The sequence below is a fragment of the Pollicipes pollicipes genome, unplaced genomic scaffold, assembly GCF_011947565.3.
Source record: "Pollicipes pollicipes isolate AB1234 unplaced genomic scaffold, Ppol_2.1 Scaffold_3447;HRSCAF=4054_pilon_pilon_pilon, whole genome shotgun sequence".
Taxonomy (NCBI): Eukaryota; Metazoa; Arthropoda; class Thecostraca; order Pollicipedomorpha; family Pollicipedidae; genus Pollicipes; species Pollicipes pollicipes.
In genome coordinates, this window is record NW_023596297.1 from 22680889 (window position 1) to 22696421 (window position 15533).

At 57.0% G+C, this 15533-nt stretch overlaps 1 pseudogene; it reads left to right on the forward strand.

Annotated features, from left to right (window-relative positions):
* The first annotated feature begins 2711 nt into the window (after positions 1-2711).
* Positions 2712-11238, forward strand: LOC119091781 (SCY1-like protein 2; annotated as a pseudogene).
* The last annotated feature ends 4295 nt before the right edge of the window (positions 11239-15533 follow it).

Here is a 15533-nt window from a genome sequence, read left to right on the forward strand (position 1 = left end):
CGCCGGTGTCCCAGACACTCCTTCCGGACGCGGCAGCCCGCAGGCATGCTGCGGCTGCCGTGACCTGGTGAAGGTGTCTCCCGCCGAGGCGAAATGACATTGGTGGCATAACCGGAGTCGGTGGGATGTGCTGCCGACCCAGGTCAGCCGTCGTAGCGCCGCCGCTTGTTCGACTCACCCTGGACAGTTGCTGTTTGACATCGGACGGCGTCTGGGTGTTAACAATAAACCATTGTCAACCAATTTGTGTGGCCTCCTACGAGTACTGCTTGAGAGGATGGATCATATTGATTCTGCATCAAGCGTAGAACCTACCTCTGAAAGTCTTCGTCAATGAAATGGTGACTGCATGGCCCTGTAGGCAGTGGTCAAACATTGGCATGACCAGTGGACGACGAAATCCCACATGCGTTGGCGAGTGATGTGATTCTTTGTTGCGCGATGTACGATTCGGCATTTAACAAATTGGATGAGCCGCGCTGGTGGGAAAATAAGAAAAGGCGGATTTTTAGCCCAGGCTAAAGCAAACTGGTCAGAAATAACGTACGGTGGGCCTTTGGTCCCCTGGTATCTCCTGCGTGGCATCAAATAGCTATTTTCTAACGTTCTGAACTAAGATGATCTAAAGCAGCCACCGCATCATCAGTCGGCCACGTTCAAGCCACGGGCGTCTAGAAGGGAATCATATCCACGTTTCCGCTCGGATCGAGGATCGAAGAGTTGCTCCTACAAGTGGACGGTCTCGGCGCGAAATATCGCTTTATGACGCAGGGCGGCTGTGAATCATATATGCGGTATCCACGATACACAGGTGCAGACGTTGGTTGGTCCCATATAAGGTAAATATCCGGATTTACGAATACCCTGTGTCTATGAGGAGCTGGAAACGTTAACAAGTGAAGAATTTGTGTCGAGGGACCCGGGTCTGCCATTGGTAAGATTTCAGTTGTTCGCCGTAAGGGCGACGGTGGCGGTAGCAGTAAGTAGCAGCAGAGACATGTAGGAGGCACCAGGCGGTGCAGCCACGAGTCAGTGAGTTCACTGGTACATGACATACGTGGTGTTTTCTGCCATTGAACACCTACCAGGTAGGCAGGCAGATACATGCCAATCATGATTTCTACTTTAGGGCATATGCATCAGATGAGAAGCTATCTGTCACATCAGAACTGTCCAGAGTAACAGCAACATTCCTGCAATAGTTTCAGCATATGCACGCTGTAAGTCTGGGAGTCCATAGTTTAGTGTGCATTCACCACCAATATCAGCATATGCAAGCTCATGTTTGGAGGAATTGGGTATAGTGTTTCTAAGGGTGTCAAAGGAAAAATACTCAAAAGACATGTTTCCAGGTAAACAAAATTTGAAAATTCAGGGCTATTTGACCAGGCTTGAGACTGATGCTTGCATGCTACAGGCATAGAGCACTGACATATAAGCACCCTGTAATCAATTATTTTTTTGCAGGCTGGCCCTGGTGCATGACCAGATGGTCTGGATGATCAGCATGCATGAACACACACCATGGGTGCATGATGTATAAATTGTGGTCAGCATACTTGATGCATGAATTGGCCTGAGAAAAATAAAATAATAATCAGATAAAAAGATGTGAACCCTTAGTGTGAGGCCACTTTTCACTACCATTGCATGGTGTTACCCATATTTGCTCTATACTTGATTGCTGCATGATTTTTTGTTGGTGTTAATTGATTATTTAGGTCTGAGGCATTTTCTTCTCATAAATCCTTATAATCAGGGATCTAATTTTTATGCCAGGATGTACTAGCACCACCATGCACATTCTGTAATGTTTTCTCAGTGGGAGAGGAAGCAAGGGATGCAAAATATAGATGTTTGGGGGTGGTATACATAAGTAATGTGCTTCTTTTATGTTGTTCCTATACTCATTAGACTCATGGGTGGATCAAGAACCTCACAAAATAGCTCAAATTATGAGTTTTTGACCATATTCAAAGCACACCTAAGCCCAGCCAAATTACAGAACAAATCTTCCAAAATGTTTGTTGATTTGTTTTGTGAGCCAGCTGTGATCACTAAAAAATAGATAACTATAATCAAAGTTGTTTCAAGATCTTTATCATGCTTGTTTAAAATATTTGAAGTCCCTGATTTGCAATATCAAATTGTATGAGCATGTATGATCAGGTCAGCAATCAGCAACTTTTATTGTGATTGGAAGGTCATAAGATGTACTCTGCATGATTGGTTGTGTCTCACAGATTCCAGAGAGTGACTGTGCTGTCCAACATTTTCTGTGTTCTTTGGGCTGTTCACCGCCAATGGTATGCTACTAGTTATTAAAGTAGGTATTATGTTTGGTCCTTTGTCCATAGATTTGTTTGCCCGGCTTTGGCTAACTGGCCACATATTATAGGAAAGTGGTGTGTGTTAATGCCAGAAGAAATTTTGCAAATATTGTTGTCATTGTCATTCTCAAACTGTATGTGCTGTGTGGAACTCCATCAACTGTCTTGCTTTTTTGCATATTTATAGCACGCATGAATTCTGATTAGTGAGTGAGATGTAGCGAATCTCATGTTACTGCTGCAGAACGCCAGCAGTAATGTTTTATATGCTGAAATTCACCACTTGCTCATGCAGGTCCAGCCCATCTGTATCACCAGACTGCCTGCTTGTTGGCATCAGGCACCTACGCCTGCGCTGCAGGCGGCTGAACATCAGCCACCATGGAGATGCTCAACAAGCTGAGGTCGACCGTTGTCGCAGGCGGTGTCGCAGGTGTCGGGCGTGCTGCTGCCGGCAACCCAGGTCACCCGCGAGTACGAGGTCTCGCAGCCACATCGCCAGTGCCGCCCTGGTCAGTGCTGCCCCTCCTCCACTGCTCTGACGTCCTGGCCTGATGGGCGGATGGCAGCGGCGGTGATAGGGTGCGGCCCGGTGTGGGCGTGCAGCCTTCCACCAGTCATGATGTCCTTGGACGGCCCGCATCGCTGCTGACTCATTTCTCGTCGAAACTTTTCGTCTGCCGTACCAAATGCATGCTGTTGTAAATATAATCCAAAGGATGGTGTTAATGTCGTTTTGTTAGTACCCATTAGGTATGTGTTGCTGGGTTGTAGCGAGGAGGCGTTGTCTTTGTGATTCTGTGTTGGTACTGCAACATGCTTTTATGTAGATGCTTTACATGCTGATTGATGGGGCGCTGGGGTGCTGGTACTGGTGATTGAGCTGTGCTCTGGGAAACCAGGGGTACAGGGCTTGGCTTTCTGCGGTTGCCCGCCCCCTCCTGCCTGGGTGCCTTGGCGTCCGCCTGGGTGAAAAGCGGGCGACGGTACACGGCCCTCAGGAGGCTGAGAGCGTCGTAAGGTTCCAGTGACGACAACAGCGTGCATTTGGCTATGACCACCGCCAGGTTTGGCGTGGTGCAAGTGGTCGCTGTGGGCGAGCTGACGCTCCAGTGATGAGTATCGCGGTCTCGTCCGACGCTGTGCTCGGCGCTGTCGACAGGTCTCATGTGGAAGGTGTACTCGGCCGTCAAGAAGTCGACGCGCGAGGAGGCGTCCGTGTTCGTGCTGGAGAAGCGTCTGATGGACCAGTGGGCGCGCCGCGACCGTGACCTGATGCTGGAGACGCTGAAGCAGGGTGTCAGTCAGCTGACGCGGCTGCGGCACCCCGCGCGTGCTCACCGTCCAGCACGCCATGGAAGAGTCCAGGTCAGCCCGGATGGCCGCGCCGAAGTGTGATAACGCACTTTGTTGTAACACACTATAGCTCCGAACAGGTGGGGAGGGGGGGGGGGGAGGTGGAGTTCGAGCATCATGTTGACTGACATGACATCAGGCTCTCTCTGCCGCATATGTCCGCAGTTTTCTTCGTCGATAGTCCTGTATGATAGTCTGCAGTCCAGCAATTAACCAGTGTAACTCTTTCGCATCTCCTCCTGGGTCAATGAATGTGATTGGACAAGTTCGCTATGAAATCATGAAAATCGCTATGTTCGCAAGTTTAAATGTTGCCATTGCCGTGGTAGGCTTCTAGAGACCCCATTCCCCCATGTCGGTGAACGCCGACAGCGCCGTGTGGTGTCACCTAAGGCCGGACCAACGCGTTCCGATGGTCCTCAGGGAGAGTCTGGCCTTCGCCACGGAGCCCGTGTTCGCCAGTCTGGCCAACGTGCTCGGCCAGACGGAGAACACGCCGGACGCCGACACCGGCGGCGCTGCGCGAACCACAAGCTGCACCAGGTGGAGGTCAAGTACGGCCTGCTGCAGGTCAGTGGCGCCGCGGGCCGGCCCTGCGCGGACGGAGCCGAGCGACGCGCTCGGTGGACGCAGAGAGGGGTCCGAGTGCGGCGGGGCTTGGGGTGTGGGCATGAGGTTGATGTCAGCCGTCGTGCCTCGTTATCTGTTTGGCCGTGATTGAGTGGTCGGGCCCCGCGGAGTTTGAGTGGCATGCGTAGAGTGGTGTGCCATTTCCGTCTGGTTTTTATGTTTCCTTTCTTTTTCAAGCTTTCGATACAACATTGCAGTATGCAGCTCGTTCTTCGGCATGGCCCCTGGACGAACACGTTCGCCACTGCAGTTATTTTTCACGTTCATTTAGAACTTGAACCACTCCAAATTCATCGATTCCGTGAGCTGCAATGGTCAGACCCCGGGAGGCCCCAGCATGATCATTTTTCAGGCGTTCTCGGTCGTGCATGTGCTCCGGTACGCCATGTGTCGTGTAGGCCATCGATGGTTTGTAGTGGTGTAGTTGCGCGTCTGAGAAAACGGGTACGGGGTTCGATTCCCCATGGTGCCCACCCTTCACACCTGGATGATGTCGGATGTCGGATGTCGGCCCGCCAAGCTCATGAAATACGGATATTCCACTGCATTGATTGGACACATTTGTGCGGGCTTCGGAACCGACTAGCTTCAATGGCATATGCATTAGCGTCATCGACATAACCATGGCACTCCCTTCTGTCTTCCCTTCGTTGCCATCATGGAGCAAAAGAGGCTGTACTACTGTCATAATGATATAATGCTCTGAACCGTGATCTTGAGTGATAGAATGGCGGTTTCGCTTTTCCTCTGTACCGGTTAGGTTTGAAAGATTTGTTTAGAAGCTATTTTTTCTTGTTACCGCACCTAAAGCTCAAATTATGACTACCACAGAAATTCTTGACATGGAACACGTTTTCGGTAAACAGTAACTACCCCCCGAAATGAAACGCTTTGAATGAAGTGGTAAAGAGCGGCAGCAAAAGCGAACTAAAGAGCGGTGACGCCAAAATGTGTAGTAGTTTGGATTGTTCGGTTTGGCCTTTCCTCAGAATGGTGAGCTTGCACTGTCACATAATTGATAACTTCTGGCTTAAATTTACTGTGCGAATTCTGCAAACGATTCATATGGAACTGGGTAATAACTGGACGGAATCCGCGGGAGCGTCCACTGCACCTGCTGTCGCCGGCCGCGTGCCGGCCGGGGACATCTGCGGCTGACGGGGTGTCGCTGGGTCGGCAGCTCGGCCAGGGCCTGGCCTTCCTGCACGGCGACGTCAAGATGCTGCACCGCAACCTGTGCCCCCGAATCGGTAGTCATCAACCGGGCCGGCGCCTGGAAGGTGGCCGGCTTGGAGTTCTGCGTGGCCAACCGGGCGCCGGCCGACCAGCCGGTGAGCACTCTGACGTGTCGTCTGCCATCCGGGTACCCGGTCCCCGGCGCAGGGGTCACCGTGCGGTGACCAAACCCTGACGTGTCGTCTGCCGTCCGGGTACCCGGTCCCCGGCGCAGGGGTCACCGTGCGGTGACAAACCCTGATGTGTCGTCTGCCCGTCCGGGTACCCGGCGCAGGGGTCACTGTGCGTGACCAACCCTGAGATGTCGTCTGCCATCCGGGTACCTGGCGCACGTGTCACTGTGCGGTGACAACACCCTGACGTGTCGCCTGGCCGTCCGGGTAACCTGGTCTCCTGCGCAGGGTCACCGTGCGGTGACAAACCCTGACGTGTCGCCTGCCGTCCGGGTACCTGGTCTCCGGCGCAGGGGTCACCGTGCGGTGACAAACCCTGACGTGTCGTCTGCCCGTCCGGTACCCGGCGCAGGGGGTCACTGTGCGTGACCAACCCTGAGATGTCGTCTGCCATCCGGGTACCATGGCGCAAAGTGTCACTTGCGGTGACAAACCCTGATCGTGTCGCCTCGCCGCCGTCCGGGTACCTGGTCTCCGGCGCAGGGGTCACCGTGCGGTGACAAAACCCTGACGTGTCGCCTGCCGTCCGGGTACCTGGTCTCCCGGCGCAGGGGTCACCGTGCGGGTGGACAAACCCTGACTGTCGCCTGCCGTCCGGGTGACACGGTCCCCACCGTGCGGTGACAAACCATGAAGTTGTTCGCCTGCCGGCCGGGTTACACTGGTCTCCGGCCAGGGGTCACGTACGGTGACAAACCCTGACGTGTCGTCTGCCGTCCGGGTTGCCCGGTCCCCGGCGCAGGGGTCACCGTGCGGTGACAAACCCTGACGGTCGCCTGCCGTCCGGGTACCTGGTCTCCGGCGCAGGGGTCACCGTACGGTGACAAACCCTGACGTGTCGCTGCCGTCCGGGTGCCCCGGTTCCCCGGCGCAGGGGTCACCGTGCGGTGACAAACCCTGACGTGTCGCCTGCCGTCCGGGGTACCTGGTCCCGGCGCAGGGGTCACCGTGCGGTGACAAAACCCTGACGTGTCGCCTGCCGTCCGGGTACCTGGTCCCCGGCGCAGGGGTCACCGTGCGGTTGACGAGCCGCCGACCTCGCGTGTGATGTGTGTTAGCTGACGTTTGATTCGCTCCGCAGCAGCCAATGCGGCTTGTAACCGACGGCCTCCCCACCCCAGCTGCTGTCGTGGTCTGGCTGCCGACCCACGCGTGCTGCCCCCGACCCATGCTCCCTGGCTCCCGTTCGGATGTTACCTGAGGACTGTTCGCCGCGGGGCTGTGGTCGAGGCCGCCATCTGTTTGTCGGAGGTGACCTGACCGCTGACCTGCTGACCTGTGACGCGCAGCCGTCGTGGCCCGTGCCGGAGTACGACCCCGACGTGCACCCGCTGGCGCAGCCGTCACTCGACTACACGTGGCCCGGAGGCGGCGCTCTGCCTCGCCTTCACGCCTTACTCGGACATGTACGCGCTGGCCTGCCTAGCGTACGCCGTCTTCACCCACGGAGGCACCGTCTTCAACTGCGCCGCCGACTGGTACGCCTACAAGAAGGCCATGAACGAGGGTGAGCGTAGGACGCTCGCTGCACACCTCTGCAGCGGTGGGCTTGTCTGATCTGGGCGTACATTCCTGTCGTACTGGCAGCGTTCAGGTTAGGGAACTGGACCAAGTTACATTTTCAGGGTTTTCCACAGCGGACGAGGTATGCCAGGCCTTAGAAACTAATGAAGCCGTATACTTTGCCGAGCTAGTACTTTGGTCGCGGGTGCATAAGGCCAAAAGAAATGCTGTTTGGGAGCTTTTTAAGTGGTGCGCAGAGCCTCCTTTTAAACGAACGCCGCGATAACGGGCATGTCACTAGGGGAAGCTTAGCTTTGAGAAAGAACTTGAAAAAATGTATTCGAATGCCAACACAGCTAGACTTCGTCCACAAAGAAAGCCCTCTGTGGAAATCGTAGGAGCTACAGTTACAGAGATTATCAGAGATTCACTGGCTGAGTATTCACCACCATCCTGTGGTTCGGGTCGTTCCGTGCAGCTGAAGCGCATGCCGCCCAGCCGGCTGGAGGCTGTGCCGTCCGAGCTGCGGGAGACCGTCAAGATGATGCTGAACGTGGCGCCCGATCTGCGGCCAGATGCGCATCAGTTCACCAAGGTAATGCTGACCAGCTCACTGAGGTCATGCTCACTAGTCCACCAAGGTAATGCTCACCAGTTCAGGGTAATACTACCCAGTTCATTGAGTAATACCCACCAGTTCACTGACGTAATGCCCACCAGTTTATCGATGCAATGCCCATTGCTCCACCGAGAAAGTGGCCTCTAGTTTACCAAAGAAGTACCCATCATTTCTGTAGAGCAATACCTACCAATGTTATGGGAGAGGGTGGGGGGTGGGGGGGGGGGGGGGGGGGGAGAAGGGGGCATCAATTTCAGTTCGCCTAGGCCATGCCCACTGCTGCCAAGCGGTGCTGAGATGTACACTGCTTGACGAATCGAGGCTGTGTGCATTTTAGTTACCCAATGCAGACCGCTGTACCAAGTGGTTTACCAGGACATGCATTGTGGGGGTCCATTGTGACACCAGATGTATTGCGTGGATTCGTCGATTCTCAGCGACGTTCAAGGCTCTGTCGCCTCCACGTCTCGCGTGTAATGATACATCATGCCCGTACTGTTACAGATCGCCTACTTCGACGATGTTGGCGTGAAGACACTGAATTACTTGGATTCGCTATTTCAATGGGACAACCTGCAGAAGTCCCAGCTTTACAAAGGCTTGCCTCAAATCATTCCCAAGCTGCCACACAGGGTGTGTCTCAATCGGTGAGTGTAGCGTCCAGAAACCCAGTTATGTTATGACACACTACATTGGTGCAGCGTCGAACTGTCTAAATAATTCCCTCGCCGTTTTATCTCTTTTCTTCTGTTGGAGTTTGATGAAAAGTGAAGAGATGATTCACATGTATTGTTCTGTCAGAGTTTGATTAAGAGTGAAGTGTTGATTCACATGGGTGATTCACAATGGCTTATGGCTGTAAAGCGTTGTTCAGATGCTTAGCATTTGTGACATCTGGTCTGCTTTGATTGACGCCAACAACGCTACCTACCATATTTGGATACATAAACCAGCGTACGAGACGTTTGGTGTGGTAATCGATCCAAATGGTGCCACCATTCTGAGAAATAGATGTTAAGTTTGTATCATACTATGGTGATGCTGGTATTTCATCAAGCTGTATAATCAGTCAAGCTAGCTGAGTTGACTTGACTGTGAGGCTGATGGTCCGCTTGCAGAATCCTGCCATGCCTCTCGAAGGAGTTCGTGAATGCGGCCATGATCCCGTTCGTGTTGCCAAACACGATGCTGATAGCGGAGAACTCGAGCCGTGAGGAGTACGTGCAGCACATCCTGCCGCTGCTCGCGCCCGTCATGAAGATCCAGGAGCCGATCCAGGTGCGTTGCTGCCGGGTGGGCCTGCCCTCGTCTGCAAACCTGTTCGCATTCAATAATTATCATCCTGCATGGAAATTCGTTGATGTTACCATTTGTGGAGAATTTACTCCTTCCTCTGATGTTCAAGCATATGTTGACGACTTTTTCCCTCACCAAATACAAGCAACTGTTGTGATGTTTTCTTCATTTGATATTATTTCGTTGGTCGTGACTTTAAGCGAGGCAAATGCACGCAAGGTTGTCCGGGGAAAGCTTCGAGTTGTACTTATGATGCCAGCTATATAAATCACCAGCTATGGAGACACAGGACGAGCTTCACGCTCTCCTGTGCCGTCATCTGCTCGCTCGCATGACCTTGATGGAGCTGCACAACACCCCACAACGCATCATCTGAGCTCGTGACGTCAGAAAGCCAGACGGAAGCTGTGCGGGCCGTCCATGTTGCACTTCCGCCAGCGGCGCTCTTGTGTGTGTGGCAGATCCTGTTGATCTTCATGCAACGTCTGGAGCTGCTGCTGAGCAAGACGCCGCCGGAGGCGGTGCGCGCCGACGTGCTGCCGCTCATGTACCGGGCTCTCGAGTCCAACACGCAGCAGATCCAGGAGCTGTGCCTCAGCGTCATCCCGAAGGTCGGCAGCCTGGTGGACTACCCGAGCATGAAGAACGCCCTGCTGCCGCGCATCAAGCAGCTCTGCCTCAGCACCGGCTACCTGTCGGTGAGTGCCGTGACCGAGTGTGGGGTGCCCGTCATGGGAACCAAATCAAGGAGCGGCTACCTGTCGGTGAGTGCCGTCACCGAGGGTGGAGTGCCTGTCATGAGAACCGAATCAAGGCATGGCTACCTGTTGGTGAGAGTCGTTTCAGCAAGCAGCAGAGCTTGCTCGTGGTTGCATGCTGTTCGTGATCGTCCCTCTACCTCTACAGGGGCATAACTGCCATAATCAGGAGTGCGTAATGCTGCGGATCGCGGGGCATGTTCTCGGATCGCCTGAGATTACGGTTATGCGTTACACTCACGCAATTTGCGTTGTACCAACATTGGACACGTACGATGTGTTCGTGTTCCTACCCCCGGTGTCTCCATCAGAGTTGTTTCGTCCCTCGTGTGACCCCATGCCCTCGACCCATACTGTGACCCCGCGCCCTCGACCCGCACTGTGACCCCGTATCCTCCCCAATGTCTTTGTGCTGTGGCCTTTGTGTCCCGCCAGGGTGGTTATGTCCCCATCGTGACCTCGTGTGCAGCTTCTGAAGCCGTATTGTGACTGCCGTCCACGTCCAGAGCCATTCTGACGCCCCCCTGAAGCCATGTGCCTCGACCTCAGACGCGCGTAAGCTGCCTGGTCTGCCTCGGGAAGCTGCTGCCGCACCTGGACCGCTGGCTGGTGCTGGACGAGGTGCTGCCCCTGCTGCCGCAGATCCCCAGCCGGGAGCCGGCTGTCGTCATGGCCATCGTCGGTGAGTGGCCGCCGACGGCCGACTGCGAGGGGGGAAGGGGGAACGCTCTCACTGCGCGACCCCGATGCCCGAGCGCTCGGCGCTCAGCGAGAGCTGCGGAACGACGGCACCCGGTTAAGGAGATCACTCGGCAGAGATCTCTTAGAATACTGTGAAAGCTGGCATTGTTGCAGTGACCCGCTGGATGACCTGTGATCGGAGCGAATGCCTGGCGTGTCGCGAGATTGCTGCCTGCGGTGTTGGCACGCATCCATTGGGATGACCTGGTACACAGGCAACCGTCACGCACGTGCCCATCTGGTACACTTGTAGCCATCACCTCCTTCGTCTGGCCCTTGTGTGAGGTCCCACTTATGATATAATCGCGCGACTGCCGAAGCCTCCTTAACTGGCCCCGCTTACCGCCGTCGCCCGACCTCTCGTGTTCGCAGGCATCTACAAGGTGACCCTGAGCAGCGACAAGCTCGGCATGACGAAGGAGGTGATGGCCACCAAGGTGCTGCCGTTCCTGATGCCACTGGCCATTGAGAACGGGCTGGCCGTGTCTCAGTTTGACGCCGTGATGGTGCTGGTGCGGGACCTGTTGGAGCGCGTCGAGACAGAACACCGCGACAAGCTGACGCAGCTCAACGCCATGAAAGACGAGCAACAGTGAGTCAGCCAGCCGACACTGCCGGGGGGGGGGGGGGGGGGCGGGGGGGGGGGGATCCAGGAGTTCGGTGTGGAACTGCTGAGGGATTGGTAAGCATATTGGCAGACAAGGCGGGGAATATAGCCAAACGCTGTCCATTTGTGCTGGGACATGATATTTTTAGAATACGTTTTGGGACTGTCACACACGGGCTACTGCATAAAAATAACACTCACGGTTTTTTCATGTTGTGAAATCTACACTTTGCCGAGCCAATTTGGTTGGGAGCATTGCTGATTTTTCCACCGCATGCAGCAGCTGAGTGGGCACTGTCCGGCCGAGGCACTGTCTGTAGGCGCCCTGCGTGGCTTGTGTGCCTGGATGTTAAAGGAATCAACCCACCAAAAAGAAGTCGAATTGTATTTTATGGAGCGAACAGAGCGTTAATTCTTGTCATAGTTTTACAACCTTCAACAATTGCCGTGCTCCGCTCCAGCGCTGTGGACTTGCCGTAATAAAAGTGCCGTGAGGTAATGCTCGTCTCCTACTGGGCGAGTACCTATTAAGACAAAAGCTGCAGAAGTATTACAGTGTAAAAGTCTCGGCAAAAAGAAACATACCACATGCATCAAGACGAGCAAACAGTAACGGTCCATCCACGCCGCTCAAAAACGATGTGTTTTGGCTGGGTCCAATCACTATAATGATGTGGTCCGGGCGAAACGCCTCAGTCTTGGAACCGAGGCGGCGGTTGTCCAGCGTCGAGTGCCATCAGCCGGCGCGAAGCGTGTGCTGTATGACCGCTCAGTCCATCCGCCGTGATCCGGAGCGATGTTGGCTGTGGTGGGCACACAGTCAGGCCGCCGGCTGCTCCTGTAGGTCCCTGTGACCCGAGACATTGTTGGCCGTGTGGGCACTCAGTCGGACCGCCCCTGTCGGGCCCCCTGTCCCCTGTCGGACCCCTGTCCTGGAGTCCCGGTGACCCGAGACATGTTGACCGTGTGGGCACTCAGTCGGACCACCCCTGCCCTGGAGTCCCCGTGACCCGAGACATGTGCTGGTCGTGTGGACACCCAGTCGGGCCGCCCCTGTCCTGGAGTCCCTGTGACCCGAGACATTGCTGGCCGTGTGGACACCCCTGGCTGGTCGGGCCGCCCCTGTCCTGGAGTCCCTGTGACCCGAGACATCGTTGGCCGTGTGGGCACCCAGTCGGGCCGCCCTGTCGGAAAACCTGTCCACTGTCGGGCCCCTGTCTTGTAGTCCCTGTGACCCGGGTCGGTGCTGGCCGTGTGGGCACCCAGTCGGACCACCCCTGTCCTGGAGTCCCCGTGACCCGAGGCGGCGTTCGCCGTATGAGCACCCAATTGCGCTGTCCCTGTCCTGGAGTACCTGTGAGACGGTGCGGGCGCGCCTTTTGCAGGAAGGCGCTGAACGCGTCGCTGGCGCAGCCGGAGCCCGGGCAGCTGGTGGCGGCCGCCGGTCCCACCTCGGCCATGGACAAGGTGAGACCGCCGGACGGGTGGCAGTCTCACGCGATGGCTGCGCCGCTCAGCCCTGCACTCCGGTCTTGCGACACTACTGCGAACGCCTGCCGAGTCGCGCAGTCACGGGTGGTCAAAGTCACGTAGGGGGTTCGCCGACCCTGGCCGGCCCTCGACGTACCTGCGCAGATAGGGGCGCACGCTTGATATTGATCATCCCATTGACCACTGCGCTAGCGTCTGGCGTGGGATGCGGTGTGCGACGGAGCAGGCAGTGAACTGTATTTGCATTCGAATTGCGTTTCAAATGGGTAGTTTTGATGGAAGCAGCATGACTCGGACGGCTTCGCTCCCAGACGCTTGTCGGGAGAGGGGGAGGGGCGTACGTCAAGAGCCTGGGCCTGTTCACCCCCTGCGACCGCCGGTGCCTCACCCACGCCCTAGGCCGCGCCCCATACATCCCAGCCCGCCCCATGCCGCGCCCAGCACATCTCAGCCCGCCTCATGTCTCGCCCAGCACATCTCCCCCCCCCCCCCCCCCCCACGTCGCGCCCAGCACATCCCGCCCGCCCTACGTCGCGCCCAGCACATCTCGCCCGCCCCACGTCGTGCCCAGTACATCCCAGCCCGCCTCATGCTGACTTCGCTGTCACTGTTCGTCAGATGTTCGGCGAGCTCGGCATCGGCGAGTTCACGTCGGGCCCGAGCCTGGCGCCGCCCGCGACGCGTGGGACGCCGTCCACGGCCAGCGCCGCCGCCGCCGTCGCCGCCGGACCGCAGCCGCTCAGTCTCGAGGAGAAGCAGCGCCGACTGCGCAGCAGGAGGCGGCCGCCCGGCTGGGCGGACAGGCGCCGCTGACGGCCGCCGGCGCTGGATCGGCGCCATCGCCGGCGCCGCCGCCGCAGAACGGCCGGCCCGCGCGATCTCACCGACTCGCTCATCAGCAGCAACCTGAACATTGATGGCGCTGCCTCCGGCGGCCGCTGCACCGCAAGCCCGCCCGCAGGGCTCAGGCGCCGGCTTCCAGGGCTCAGGCGCCGGCTTCCAGGGCTCAGGCGCCGGCTTCCAGGGCTCAGGCGCGGCTCCAGGGTCGGCGCCGGCTTCCAAGGCTCGGGCAGCGGACTCCAGGGCCCGAGGACCGGATTCCAGGTGTCTGGTCCCGGCTTTCAGGGGTCTAACGGGTTCCAGAGCTCCCGTCCAAGCTTCCAGAGCGCCAACGGCGGTTTTCAGGGTTCGAATGCTGGCTTTCAGGGCCCCAGCGGCGGCTTTCAGGCTTCTGCTGGCGGCTTCCAGTCCTTCCAGGGCCCCGGTCCCGGGTACCGGCCGGGCGGCGGCCCGATGATCGGCGCGCCGGGGTTCGGCCGGCCGGCGTTGCCCGCGCCGCTCTCCCAGCCGGCCGGCTGGGCTCAGGGCGGCCCCCAGCCGGCGCTCGGTCTGGGCATGGGCGCCGTGCGGCCGCCGCTTGGCGCCATGGCGCCCATGCAGTACGGCGGCGCGCCCGCCCAGCAATCAAAACAGCTGTCAGCTAACGAGATCAGCGATCTGCTGAGTTAGTGACCGCTGACGGCCGATAGACGCGGGCGGGCGCTGCGAAACCGGAGGTGGCCGGCGGCGGGCTGTCGAGCTGGATGTGACTTCGGGCGGCCGATGCCGACGCAGCTCGGCTCGGCTTGGCTAGCGGACGCCCGCTCAGCCGGAGACGGTCGGTGGGGCGCGTCAGCAGAGGCCAGTCGCAGGTCACCGCCGACCGCTGGATCTGTCGCACATCATGGCAGCTGTGGGGAAGGGAGCGGGGGGGGGGGGGTGCGGATGCCGCCAGCCGAGCGGACAGTGGCCAGTTGTGTGGTGGACTGCGCGGCTGGTGGCCGTCTGGGAGCTAATGCGCACCGCACGCTCCCCGGTCATCGTGAAGCCGAGCGCAATACCGGCAGTGATGAAGTCTCGTGCTGTGTGTGCTAAATGCGACGTGATCCAGAGGCAGCGAGCTTTAACGGTTACCGAGTCTGTGTTTTATGTGTCGAGATTGTGTGTATTGTGGTGGGGTGATGAGCCGGGCCTACCGACCGCATACATTCCGATGTTACGTGTCAGAGCTACTTTAAAAATGTGTGGGCGCACATCAATATCCATGTATGTTTTGCTGAGGTGCTCGTTGGCGGTGTAACAATTGCATATTTATCGCCTGGTGACCTGTTCTTTTCAGTGTTTTTCGTCAACATTCCGTGCTTTGACCTGATGTTATCACTTGGGTTTATTTTATTGGTGTTGAAAAGTTGTTTAAAGCACGGAAGTCGGTGTCTGCGGGGAGTTTCCATCAAGGCATGTCCTCGAATAAACTATGTCTGACGATTTTTCGACTCGCTCGCCTGCTCAATTCTTGCAGCCCATAGAACGGACAATGACAAGGGAAATCTCAGGAGGCATGCTCTGAACATCGTACCAAAGAAACGTTGACTCGGGATAGCACATCGAAAGTGGGTGGTTGTTTTTAGACATAACAACTGGCGACGGGCATGTGGCGAAATGCAGATGCCGCGAATGTGCGTTGGATGTAGGCGGCGCTGATGGCGGCGGAGCGCTGCCCGGCGGCTCAGAGTTGCCCACGGAGAAGGCCAGCAGGTCTTGACCGCTGCCACCATCTTTGATGGCGTCGCGTGAGCAGCTTCACACTTCAAGCACGACAAAATCTGGCGCTCTTACCGTTGTGCGGGCGCTGGATGGACTCTCCGACCAATCGGACCTCACTGACGGTATGATGCGTCAGCACCACCACCACCATCACGACGTGTTCCAGAGAAGAACGGTGCTGCTGTGGCATCCCAAAAAGCCCAAGCTGTT